This window comes from Protopterus annectens, chromosome 6.part1 (assembly GCF_019279795.1).
Source record: "Protopterus annectens isolate FY-2018-M chromosome 6.part1, PAN1.0, whole genome shotgun sequence".
In the NCBI taxonomy this organism is placed as follows: Eukaryota; Metazoa; Chordata; order Ceratodontiformes; family Protopteridae; genus Protopterus; species Protopterus annectens.
In genome coordinates, this window is record NC_056738.1 from 551,446,885 (window position 1) to 551,461,455 (window position 14,571).

The following is a 14,571-nucleotide window of genomic DNA, read 5'->3' on the forward strand; positions in this document are numbered from 1 at the left end:
GAACGAGTTATTAAAATGTGATAGGTTGAAAATATGGAAAACGTTGCACTGGACATAAAGAAGAAGATTTTGTTTTAAAACTGAATATGCAATAAACTCAAGAGTAATGAAGGAAGCGATGGGTGGAAGTTGATCACAGTGCAGAACAGGCTAAAATAGAAGAAAATCGAGAGATAATAAAGGAAGAAAATGAATAAAAATATTAGCAGTGAGTTTAGCATAAAGGATATATTGAAGGAAGAAAGCAGAAAATTATGGAAAGAACATATGACAACGAGAGTGTACTATGAATGTGGAAATAATGGTGGGTGATGTATAAGGAAATTATAAAAAAGATTTTAGAAGTTAAGAAAATAATGGAATGAAGAAAAGTTGGAATATGAAGTAGCTATGAGAAAGGGTTAAGAACAGATAGAACAATATAGTGACAGAATAGAAAAAAAAAACAGAAAAAAGAAGTACATGAAGAAATAGAAAGAAATAAATGCAAAGATGTATAGACAATTATTCTTCTCAAAAGGAAAAAAAGGAGCATCACCTTTTTTTAGGAAGAAAAGGGAAGATGAATGAAATATTACATGAACAGGGTAATACATAAACAGGAAGAAATTATGGAAGTGGTTCAAAAGTTTTAAAAAGAATATATGAAAAAGGAGAGAATGGAAGGTGTAAAGGAACTCTAGAAATGTTAAGAAACATTTAGAATAGACAATTACACGAGAAAAAAAGTGGGGTAAGCGCAGGTTTGCCGGCAAATGCTGGTACTGCATTAAAGAGAGATCCAGATCAGCTGATTGTGCCTCCTCCACAACACTTTGCTCCCAGGGTAGTTATCCCTTTCACCCCACCAAATCTACTCTACTAAGAGGTAGAACATATGTGGAGTTTACAAGAAGTTCATAATGAAGTAACCTTCTTTCATTACCCCCTTACACTCTACATGTTTAGGCATATTTTTGAATACAATATCGCCTTTGAGATGTATTTTACTACACACGTAAAGCAACTGGAAAGACCACAGATATTCCTAACAAAAAAGACTAACGACTTTAAAAGTCTGAGCTACCAGGAGAGACTGGATGATCTATAGCTGTATTAAGTATCCTATAGACACCAGGCAGGTGATATGTGCCTTACTTATTGGACCATATGGAATTCAGTAGTGCATGTCTTCTTATATCTTCATAATTCAATCAGTCCTTCAAATTCTCGGACCAGTCACCTCACTCTGCTTAAACAAATAAACAAAATAAGGTGAAGGAATATATTTGTCATACTGACTTACCCTACTTCTGGAACAAGCTTCCTGTTCAAAATAAGCACTGCAGTTCACTATCTTCCTTCAAACTGGAGCTAAATAATTGAATGGATATTCATAGATTAACCCCTGGTGTAATTGGCCTGTCCCTTCTTGAAAAGTGAGGCAAGGTGTAGGTATTAACAAAGGCAAGATGGGCACTGACAAAGTGTTAATGGACTCCTGGCCAAGTTGCCCTTTGTAGTCCATAATTCTAGATATCTGTCATGTTATTGCTTTCACATTTCTGGTTGGATCAAGTCTAAAGTAATCCAAGTTTCTACAAACTTGTAGTAATAAACATGATGTAATAAGTATTTCTTAATGTGGTCAGCCCTGGAAGATTGCAGCCTTCAGTCTCACTTACATTGATAATGGTAAAGAATACCATGATAAATTTCTCTTTAGATTTCTGAAAGATTTTGAGGAGAAAACATGAGAATACTAGTTGTATTGTATTTGCATAGGCACAAATTGCTATTATCACTTTTGAGCAACTCAAACAATTATACAGACCTGACCAATATAGCTTAGAGACACATATTAATACTGACTTGTTATGTGCAAACATTTCTGGTTGACTCTATATAGCTTAAGGTGTGATCAGCTTCTTATTGCTTGTAAGGCAAACACTTCTGAATGTGATAAAGGTCAGTATGTCTTTGATGGTTGTAAGTGGGAAGTAAAGCTGATTTCCTGCTCTATAGCTGTTAATATTAAAGTATGCTGTCTATGAGTGTGGCTGGTACCACTTCCTAACATGTTTGCCTCTGAATGGTTAAGTACCTTTACAAAGATTATAATGCAAAGCCCCATTTCAGAAATTTTAACCATTTTTGAACAGTAAAAGAGCATGCAGTTGTTTTTAGAAGTCAACGTACATAGCTGCAAATAAATGAAACTTAAAAGAGAACATTTCTTGTTTTGTCTAATTAATCTCTATATTTAGTTGAATGTAATTTAATTAAATTTATTAATTTACTTACTTATTTACTCATTAATTTACTTACTCTTTATTGACCAGGTTAATCCCCCTGGGCCAGTGCCCTCTCTTCATAGGAGAATTTAGGTGATATTCATACTGTCTAAGGGAAAACTAGCCAGGGTACCAAGAATCTTCTCCTGCTGTTTTCAGTCTGAGCTACTAGGTAGTGGCAGAGGGTTGTTACTGGGCTCAGACACTCCCTGTCCTTTGATTTAAAAGATGTGTACATTAATTCACTTAAGTAATGAAGAATTTTGTGAAGTGGCATTTGAAATTTATTGTTAGCAGAATTCTTTATGAAGTTGTGTCTTTCGGCTTTTCCCGGTTAGGGATCACCACAGCGGAACTCCGGTCCGCTAATGATTGGCAGTAGATTTTTATGTGCCAAGTTGCCAGCCTTGATGCACAACCTTCAACAAAGGTACGCCCATTCACGCATGTCTCCACACAGAAAACGCTCTAGCTGAGAATCGGACAGGACAACATCTTACTGTGAGGTGACAACGCTACCGCAGCACCACCACCACAGTCAGAATTCATTATGAAGTAAGGAAAAAAATTACCACAATGGAAATATTGTTCTGTTGCAGAATTTAAGCTTGCAATTAAAAAGAAAAAAAATGCACATCATCAGATTTCTTCATTTATAGGAAAAAAACATGATATTAATAAAGTGTATGATAAAAGAAATGTTTTTCAGGAGGGTGTGAGGTATAGTTAACATGGAATATGAGTGAAGGACAGTGCAGTATGTACCAAACATAACAATATTAAATTGAAAAAAAGGGCACTATTAGATAGTCAATAACCTCGTTTTTTTTTTTTTTTTGTGGAGAAAAAGCAATTTGGTGTAAGATTGTAACAAAAGAAGATATGGAAAATGTAGGTAAAGGGAGCATACTACCAGAAATTGTGAACAAGTGCGTAGAAAATGTATTAATAGTAACCATCTCTGGTGTGACTACCCTATGTAGAACAAGAAAGGAAAAATTACCAAAACAGTAGAAAAGAGAGACAATTAGTTGAAAATGTTACTGAAGATATTTTGTGAAGAAGAATGTATTATGCAAAAATAAGTAAAGAGGAGAATGCAGAAAATGCTAGAAAGGATGCAATAGATGAAGAGGGGGGTGTTTTGCAGACAGACAGCACTCAGACAAAAGTTGAAAATAAGTATGTAGTATTAGAAAGTGATGAAGGTGAAGAAGGAGAACTGAACATAGGAGAAGAACAAAAACAAAATTATTAAAAATCACTGTGGTTGTTAGGAAAAGAAAGAGAAAAAAAACATTAAGTAAGAAAGACATAAAGAAAGAATAAGGATTATATAGGAATACTGGCATTAAATGTAAATAGTATATAGAATTATATCAGGAGTCTGTTAGTGAGTGAATTGTGAAAGAATTTTAGTTTGGATATGATGGTATTTATGAGTAAGGACAAAAGAAAAAGAATTTAGGTAATATGGGCAGAGAAAATTATAGGGTCAGTGGGAAATGAGACGTTCAGGGATAAGGATTCTCATAAGAAGTGCAGAAATAAAAATGTTAAATGTGATAGCAGTTGTACTTAGGGTGTGGTGATCCAAGATAAGACAAGAAGGGAAAATTGTGTCAGACTAATAGGGATATGTGCATAGACATATATGTCTGAAAAGTAAAAAATATTTGAAGAAGTAAACAGGTATCCAATGAGAAATATGTTAGCAATTATAGTAAGAGAATTTAGTTGTATCTTAAGGAAGGAAAGAGAAAATAATACAAGATATTAAGGAGATGAACGAGTTATTAAAATGTGATAGGTTGAAAATATGGAAAACGTTGCACTGGACATAAAGAAGAAGATTTTGTTTTAAAACTGAATATGCAATAAACTCAAGAGTAATGAAGGAAGCGATGGGTGGAAGTTGATCACAGTGCAGAACAGGCTAAAATAGAAGAAAATCGAGAGATAATAAAGGAAGAAAATGAATAAAAATATTAACGAGTGAGTTTAGCATAAAGGATATATTGAAGGAAGAAAGCAGAAAATTATGGAAAGAACATATGACAACGAGAGTGTACTATGAATGTGGAAATAATGGTGGGTGATGTATAAGGAAATTATAAAAAAGATTTTAGAAGTTAAGAAAATAATGGAATGAAGAAAAGTTGGAATATGAAGTAGCTATGAGAAAGGGTTAAGAACAGATATAACAATATAGTGACAGAATAGAAAAAAAAAACAGAAAAAAGAAGTACATGAAGAAATAGAAAGAAATAAATGCAAAGATGTATAGACAATTATTCTTCTCAAAGGGAAAAAAAGGAGCATCACCTTTTTTAGGAAGAAAAGGGAAGATGAATGAAATATTACATGAACAGGGTAATATATAAACAGGAAGAAATTATGGAAGTGGCTCAAAGTTTTAAAAAGAATATATGAAAAAGGAGAGAATGGAAGGTGTAAAGGAAATCTAGGAATGTTAAGAAACATTTAGAATAGACAATTACACTAGAAAAAAAGTGAGGTAAACTGTAAGAGAGGAAACTGAGGAATCAGCACCAGGACTGGATGGACTAAGGGATGGATGCTACAGAGGAATAGGTTAAAGTTAAAAGAAGAGAGAGAGAGAGAATGCTTGTTAAAATATTAAGTAAATGGTTGGATAAAGGTAGAGAAGGAAAAGAAGAAGAAGAGATATGTAGGTGGGTGATTATTTTATTTTTTAATATCAACAAATATATTGCAAACCCTTATATTACAACAATAGCATTATGTGTTCCACATCTAACAATCAGCAGTTATGATAAAACACACAAGCATACTAAAGTTGCTGAACAGTAAGTATAAATTAATTTATTTCTACACCAGTCCTGAGGGTACATTGATATTGTATTTAAGTTAAATGGTTCTGTGTATATAGGAATATACACCGATATTCACTAAATAGAGGCAACTCCATATCAGATTTGAGACTCATATGTAGTCCTTTTACTACAATAATGCAAGTCTGTTCCACTATCACTGGCAAGGCTCCCCCAGTGCTGAAGGATAATCACATAGATTTTCAGTTGAAGGTGAACAGGCCATTTCATTTCTGGGGATGATGCTTATCAGGGTTCTGCCCTAATATCCAAAAATTAGAATTGCTTAGTTGCAGAATGTCTTTCCTTAATGCCCAGCTGGCCACTGCATGCATCCTCACCCATATTGTATAGCTCATCATGTATGACGAGATCATGTGGAGATACTTGGCTTTCCTCATTCCACAATGCAACCATGCCTCCCTTCCTATTCTTGTGTGTGTACGCTGTGATAGAATAATATACCTGAAGTGGAGTTTTTTGAATTGTACCCAGAACAATGGATGCTTCATAGATTTTGTCCTGCAGCCCCCAGTTGTTTCCAAACGTCCTTTTACACCTTTATATGGAGTAGCCCTTCCCAATGTAACCCATCTTCCTCAAAAATTCCTTCATTATAATAAACCAAAGCTTGGTAAAGTACAACTAACAGGTGAGCATGTGCCTTAAGAGAGGAGTCAAGTGCCTCTATTGCCTTTTTAAATATCATATCCCAGTGCTTAAAATGTTGGCCAGTGCTAATTCATTGTAGATATTGACACCAAGGAATTTCAGTTCCATTAGCTCATTTCCTACATCAGTCTAGTGTGAGTGCCACATAGTTCTCATTTAATATTACAACTCCCCATTAGATTATATCCATATTAACTCAGGGCCACTATAGGATAGGGCTGTTATTCACTTGTAGTTGCCTGTTTATCGATATCCTGTCTCAGATACATGGTGTATTATCATAAAGATTTTGGGAGTTCATCCATCTGAAGAATTTGGATTTGTGCACCCCCGCCCCAGATTCCATGCCATTCTTCTCCTACCTATTGATCTAGCAGCATACATAAGTGCCATTAAGGTGATTTCTGCAAAGACCCAAAAAGGTCATGGTTTTAGTTGTGTTGCAACCACAGTTGTGAGTTAGGTGGCTATTGCATATCTTTGCAAGTCAGGTAGACCTAGTCTAGCTAAAACTTTAGTGGCCATCAGTTTCTTCCTCCTTATTCTCATATGGATGTTACCCCAGATAAATGCTGTAAGCACCTTTTGCATTTTTGTGTTAATGAAAGGTTAGGTTAGCTGGAATGCATCTAAAATAAAAATTTGAAAGGATATGCACATTAATTGCTGCTTTATGGGCTAAGAATGGTAGTGTGATTAATTTTCAAGATCTAATACATATTTTATATTTCCTAATAGGCAGCCCATATCTTACGTGCTGAGCTATAATCTGAACATAGAGTGGTACCTAGATATGCGTGTTTAGTAACACAGCATACTTTGAACTGAGATTTGCTATCTTTCATAGCCAGGCATTTGTTGTTTGGTGGAAACAGGGTAGTGCTGTCCCAAATGACCTTTAATCATGAGGGGTATTTGATCAGATGAAGTAACTTGAGAGCCTCTGATCACTCCCAATGGGGATAAGTAAGCCACAATGTGTAATCATCTGCATAGAAACAATCATTAATTAGCACTGAGAATTGTAAACATTATGTCTCAATGTTTACATTTTTGTCTAATTTAAAGGCTGATAGCTGCTACTTCCAATATAAATAATATATGGGATAATGGACATCCTTGTCTCGTGCCTTTATAGAACTGAAGTAGTTCAGATTCTGAGGCATTAGTGATTACTTTAGAAAAGGGGCATGCATACAACAGTTTACTCCATCTCATAAGAGAATTAGGTATACCAGACTGTGATAGGACCACCCACTGAAACTGCCCAATAAGGATATCAAAGGATTTGTTAAAGTCTATATTGTATAATAGCCTTACAAGGCCTGGGATACTCTGATGCCCACTTATGAAATCTTGATTCTCATTAATTAGACCTTTTGTAGCCAAACAGCTAGAACATTTGCTAGTATTTTATCTTCTACTGATAACAGGGATATGGGTCTGTAATTACGAGCCTCAAGTAAATCTTTATCCTGCTTTGGAAGACTTAAAATATTGTCTATTCTAGATTGAAATGATAATTCCTCTTTCTCCAAGCTATAATTAAGCAGCAGTAGCAGCTGGATGGGCTAATTTTTATTTGAATTCCTTGGAGACTTCCACTGGGATGTTGTTTGGGCCAGAGTTTTCCTCAGACTGAAAAGCTATGATAGCTTGGGAGATGTCTTCTAATATTGAATCTTCTGCCAATATTTTTTGTTACATTTGATTTGAGGCTGGCCATTTGAAGCATTCTTCTAAAATTCTCCATTGTTCCCATGGGAAATCAGGTGATGTACCATAAAGATCCTGACTGAAATGCTTTATAATTTCATTAATTCCTTGCACAGAGTATGTCAGCTTTGAATTTTGAGTGCCATTATGGCTCCTCATGCTTTCCTTTCTCACAAACTGTGGACTAACAGTTTAAGGGATTTTATCTGCTTTGCTCAATATAGTAACCTCAGTCTTGCCCATTTCTGGTGTAATTGTTTAAGTCTACAAACACTTTGTGTGCTTGACAATGTGATTTGGTGTATTTATTAGTGGGTCTCTTCTCTCTCTCTCTTCCCATTCCTTTAAAATCACCCATTCAACCTTCCAGTTTTTTGTCCTTAAGGCACTGATGAATCTAAAGACACCCATTTTAAAAAAAACTTTCCATGTTCTGTCCACTGTGGCCAAACTAATTTGTCTATTTTCCCAAAATTCTATAACCCATTACTTTATGGGAATTATATGTGGGTTGGTTAATAAAAATGGATCTCTGTGTTTCATTTTATAAGTTCCTGTTTAGAAGTGAATTCCATATGCAATCCATACTAAGCAATGTTTCAGGGATTATCTGTGTATCACATTTCCTAGCAATGTGTTATGAACCAAAATATAGTCTAACCTGCTAACTGCTCCTGTTTGAGGCAGCATAAAGGGTGTATGGCACATCCTTTGGGTGTAGGCCACCAAGCATCCACCTAAATTTAAATCAACATTAAAATCTCCTCCTTTAATTTCTCCAAGTCTTTTGGGTTTCTAATACCATGGCAGGTTTGGAACCCATTCCCAAGTCAAAGTATGATTAAATTTCATGAAATTAATATTGTTTCAATCTTTGATGTTAGCCAGAAGTGCTTATGCCCAGTAATGATTCATTCTCCAATTTGAAAAGAGTAACATGTATCGGTAACCTAAGTACGACTATAAATTCTTTTTTAATAGATCTGTTGCTCCTCCTACTTTTGGAACTGTCTGCGTATCCTCCTTCCACATTGCTCTCATTTCTGCCTGCAAATCCTGGTATTTTATGACTTTGTGTCTCTGTATGTAACACACTGTAGTCACTGGGTGTAAGAATTTCAATGATCACTCTACTTTTGCCTGCTTTTCATGGACTACTATATCTGTTTTTTTTTCTCACATCTATTTTTTGAACTGTTGGTAATGGGTGATCCCATGTGATATAAACTTAATTTTCTATGATTCTTTGTGTCTCATGTTTCCAGTGTTTTTCAGCTACTTCAGTATTGTAATGTTTGCACAGTTCCCAATGCAACAGTCTTGCCACATTATTATGCCTTTCAGTATACAGTCCTTCTGCCATTAGTATATCACAACCAGCAAAAAAATATGTGACTGTTTCCAATTCTGTTTTACAAAACCTACATTTGTCTGTTTCTGTGGACTTTGTAAATCAACCTATACATTGTCCACTATCTTGGGCTACCAACATTAACCTTTCATCTTTTGATTTAAATTCTCCTCTGTTTAACCATTCCTACTTTTGATCCTGATCAACATGAGGTTGTTCCAAGAGTTTTCTATACTTGCAAATATATTTATGCATTTTCCACATTTCTTGCCTTCTTATCTGGTCCTTTACCTTATATTCTTTCTTTTGTTTTTGGCACATTCAGTTGCTGCCTGATTTTTATCCACTTCTGGTTTGATTTCATTCCTGCTTGACACCGATATGCTTCTGCTAAACTAAGCAGAGAAGTAATCTTAAACTTATTGTCCTCAAGTTTTAAAACTTTCACTACATTTGGGTCTTGTGAGGTCAGCAGATATGTATGCAGTCCTACGATTACAGATCTATACATATAATCAAATTCAAGGAGGCCCATACCTCCTTCAGAATGGGGAATATATAATCTTGGTATACAATGATTTTTATAAATCATTTGATAAGCATGTCGCATCCTTCTTCTTATCCTGTCCAACCAATCCAACACCTTTTGAGCCAGTGAATCACTCCAGAACTGTATGTTAGGACAGGAAGAGCAAATTGATTTATTGCTTGGACTTTGTTCTTACATGTCAACTCTGTTTTCAATATTAATTTTAGTCATCTAAAATGTTCTTAAGTTTTATTCACATTTGTTCATGCTTTATTGTTGATCTTTCATCAATTTCCAAATATTTATACACTCCCTCTTGCTCAAGTTCTTTTATATCACATTATTTTCCCAAAGTGATGTTTTGTTGGTACTGCAGCTTCCCTGCTTTAAAGGTTGCTTTTGCACATTTATCAAGACCAAATGACATTCTAATATCATCGGAAAATGTTTTGACCACTTGCAGTTGTGCTTTCAGTTCCTCATCTAATGAACTATACAGTTTTAAATCATCCACAAAAGCTGTTTTCTGGGAGCCAAATTGTAGCCATAACTTAATCTGTTAAGAGCAAGACAAAGGAGCAACTCTGACAAAGAGTCACCTTGGAATATCCCCCTTTGAATTTTTATTTCAGGAATAATAATTTGTACTTTATCATGTCTTAACTGCAAAGTGGGTTGTCACTGTTTCATGGTCACTGTAATGTAATCAATCAGTGTAGTGTGTATCTTATACATTTTTAAGCACTCTTTTATCCATGAATGTGGGATACTGTCAAATGCTTTTTTATAGTCTATCCATGCCATACTTAGATTCTGCCCCTTTTTACAATTTTTCATTATGACTTTAACAACAAAATGATCCTTTGCTCCGTATGACTTTCTTTTGTTACCCTTTTGTTGTAATGCCATGATTGAGTTTTCTTCTCAGTGACTATAAACTCTGTTGGCATCAGTTCCAGTGTACACTTTATACATTGTCATAAGGTAAGTTATTATTGGTATAAAGTTTTTAGGATAGCTTGCAGGTTTGCTCTTAAGTAGGAGCATTATTTTTCCTGTTGTTAACTAGGCTGGTGTCTGTTTAGGGTGCACATACAACTAGTTCTTACTCACGGCTGAATTTTCATGTAAAGGTGTTAATACTTTTAGTCGGAAGTTAGGTACTGTATCTGGGCCTGGGGTTTTCCATTTAGGAGCTTTTCTTAACTTTGTTTCAATCTCTCTGGCCATTATTTCATCCCATTTCGTATCATGTACATTTGAACTTCTTATTCTTTCTTTTACTTCTTCTATCCATTTAGCATCTTTGTTATGCTCCACAGGATCTTCAGAGATATATCTCCAAAATGTATCTGTTTCTTCTTTTTTGGTGGTGTTTCAGTTCCCTTTGCCTTGTTTCCCAATTCTCTGTAAAACTTTTTTGGGTCATCAATAAATTGCTTATTTTGTACTTATTTTATGCTTTTCATTTATATTTATTTGCATATCCTATACGTTTTTCTGCCTCTGCTGATATTTTTAGTTATTATTTGTGATAGTACATGATAGATCCTGATCTGTTATGATACCGTGCATTGCTTTTATCACCTCCATCTTTCTGAGTATTTTTGTTGATCTGTTCTCTCTTTTACACTCTTCTAAAAGTGACACCTCTTGTTTTAGTTGCTTTATAGTTTTCTCTATTCGATACTTCATGATGGCATTTGATTTCTCTCCTTCCTTTCCTTTACTGCCTTATGTTTGTGCAGCAATCCTATTTCCTTCTATTATATTGCATGAATGTCTATGAACAGTCCTAATTACTGTGTTCAGTTTGTTTTATCAGACGTCTAACTTTTGAAGTTTTATTGACTTTCTGTAGTCTATTTCTTTCATCAGTCTTAATATGCCTGTCCATCTGTATTAAATCAAGTAACGGTACTTAAGTATTATCACAACCACATTTCTGCGGCAGCTGCAAGTGCGCTTTCTCGCATGCTTTCTCTTCAGCATCTATTGGGATTTTAGTCACTATTATTGAGAACACGAGTGTAGGAATGCAGTATGCAAGAAAAGGAAACAACTGCTTCGATCCTTTTATTTCAGTAAGCTTAGTAAAGGTACATGGATGTGTTTAATGTCACACCAAATCACAGTTTGCTTATTCATTATTTCAGATTAATGCTTTTTGGCTTACTAGTCTTTCTGTGTCTCACTTTTGGTCATATGATGTACAATCCAGTAACGTTGTTCAACAATTGCTTTACATTACGTTGTGTAACCTCATAAGATACAGGGAGGATACATTGCAGTGATCATTGCATTTTTGCAGGAAAAGGAAATTAATGTGTTTCAAGTAGTTAAAAGGGTTTTAATTCTGCCTTCTAGTACATCATTTTGTTCTAAACTGAGAGCACATGTTTTGTTCTCCATTTCCTGCATGCATTCAGTAGAAAGTTCCACAGCATCTTCCTGTGTCACATTCTTTTCAGTTTCATCCTGTGTCATCCATTGTTCTTTCATATGGGAACTCACCGGCCAATCACTCCACAACGTTGACTGTGTCAGAGTTGCCACAGTTTCCTGTTCCTTCCCTTGCTGTTCAACTCCAACTGAACTTTTGTACTGGTTTCCTATGGAAGGCGCCAAAGTATCTTCATATGGTAGCTGATCAGATGTTTCCCACTCAACTGGTTTCTCCATAATTTGTGGATCCATTGCTCTATCTGTTATCAAAGGTAGATTTTCTACACTAAATCCTTCACTTCACAGGTAACCCATAACCTCAGTTTCTATTTCTTAAATTTTTCCATTACCGATCTTCTTTTCTACTTTTCCTCTTTGTTTTCTTATTTTTTGCATTATAAAATTTTCCATATTCAGATATCTTTGTCTGTAATTCCCTTCAAATATCTTTGGATGCTGATCTTTTTGTATTGATTACTTTTGTTTTCTCCTTTGCATAAATATTGCACCATATTAAACGTCTTTCTCTTTCCCATGTCCATATTTCTTCTTCAGATGTCTCCTGCTCCTCCTGTCCTACTTGGAGGATTCTTTGTTCCAACATGCAGTAAACTGTGTTAGACTTTCTACACTAAATCCTGTACTTTGAAGTTATTCCATAACTTCTAGTTCTATTTTTTTAACTTTTGCTTTATTAATCTTCTGTTCTACATTCCCTCTTTGTGATCCTAATTTTGTATTGTGAAACTTCCCATATCTGGATGCCTTTTTCTGTATTTCTCTTTGAATATCTTTGGGGCTGCTTTTTTGCATTGATTAATTTGGCTTTCTCCTTTGCATAAATATAGCACCAGATCAGATTACTCTTTCTTTCTCATGTCCATATATCTTTTTTACACCTTTCAAAAATCTCTAGATTTTGTTCTTTATATTTTTGTATTTCCTCTGTCTCTTCTTTTTCCAAACGGCTCGAGTTGTCTTTGTCTGTATAATGTTTTTCTTAAATCTGTTGTGTTAATGAGCACAAATTTTTATTTGATGCTTCTGACCATTTTTCTTGTGCAAGTACTTTTCTTTCCTTTAATTTCTCTCAACCTTTTTGTATGTCTTCTGCCTGGAAATTGGGCTTCTTGCATAATAATAACAATACATAATTTCTTTCTTATCCTCAATAGTCCACTCAATAATCTCTATGGGTCTTTTTTGGCCTATCAGCTTTTACGATTTTTGTGGACTGCTACTTCCTTCTGCAATAGTGGGGTCATTGCCCTGGGCATGGTCTAGCCCCATTGTAGTAGTGTTTACATGTCTTCAGGATTCTACACTGTCATTTTTCCAGTCCTGGCACCAGTGCACCTACCAGGATTGGGGAATTTTTTATCCTGGGTCTTGTGCACCCAGCTATCATTTTTATTTATTAACCTGCTTCTGTCCACAATATATGCTATATAAAATACAGTCTATATTAGTGTTGTCTTGGTGAGATTTTGTGAAAAACAGGGTCCGCCTCATACTCCTATTATGGCTGGGAGATGTAATGCCAGTAAGTCTCTTAATGCATCACTGAATTATATAAAGGAGTGTACCTCTTCCTGGTTGGGTCAATGGAAATTACCAATAATCACTAACCTTGTGGAGTATAGAATTTAATAACTGCCCAGCTGCCATGTACATAATTTTTTCTTTGGAATAGGGCCCAGGGTAAATTTTGTGCTATTAGCATTACCACACCTTATATGTTTATACATTAGAGGCTGCTACATATCACTCTTTCCATCTCTTTAAAGTCTCCTTCATGCTGGTATTTTTTAAATTTAATCTTTTGTAGACAGACAACGTGAGCCCATAGTTGAGTTAATTTAGCAATCATGCTAGCTGGATTAAACCATGTATTAAGTTCTCTGAGATTCCATGACCATAAGGTTAGACAACAACCTTGCAAAATTCTCATAGATGACTCTTACATTCCTACAAAATATTCAGCTGTGCTGCTCTCATGCCAGTGATATGGGGTATACACAGAACACAGAATGAATGTGTTGCTTAGCTGTACTCTTATTAAATTCCCATCACATGACCAATAGATGCCTTTGTCCCTTATCTATACGTATAACATTTTCATGTAGGGTGAGGTAATTTGATCTCAACCTCAGATCTTATTCTTTCATATATGAAACAAGGTCTTTTTTGATTTTTCAACATGGATGGCACAGGCAAATGGATTGCACCAAAAAAAGCCTCTATAATCGGGAGTGCTAATTCTTCTTACCTTTGATAAATTATTCTAGTAGAGAAGACATCACTGTTGGTTATTAATTCCTTAATTCTGACTCCTATATCTATTATAAGTCCTTTTAAATGCTATTACCTTCAATGTTGCCATTGCAGGTCATGTTTTAGGTGCCAGCATTGATCAATCTTCCAATGTCTCCTTTCTCCTACATAAGTATAAAGCATATACACTGGAGGAGATGAGTAGGAAATCCACAATCAGCAAAGAATAGCAACAATTAACAGTTAATTGTTTAACTTTCCAACAAGTCCAATATCCATTACACTACTTACTCTGCAATTATAGTTGGAGTTTCACCTTTAATTGTGAAACACCTAGCTAGATGGCCTAGAAGAACAACATGTTTCTGACTATGATTTGAACAGTCCACTCATGTTGCATGCTGCCTGCTGTCACCTCTGCCAGCACATGTGATGCCTGATGTTCCTCTTTTTTAA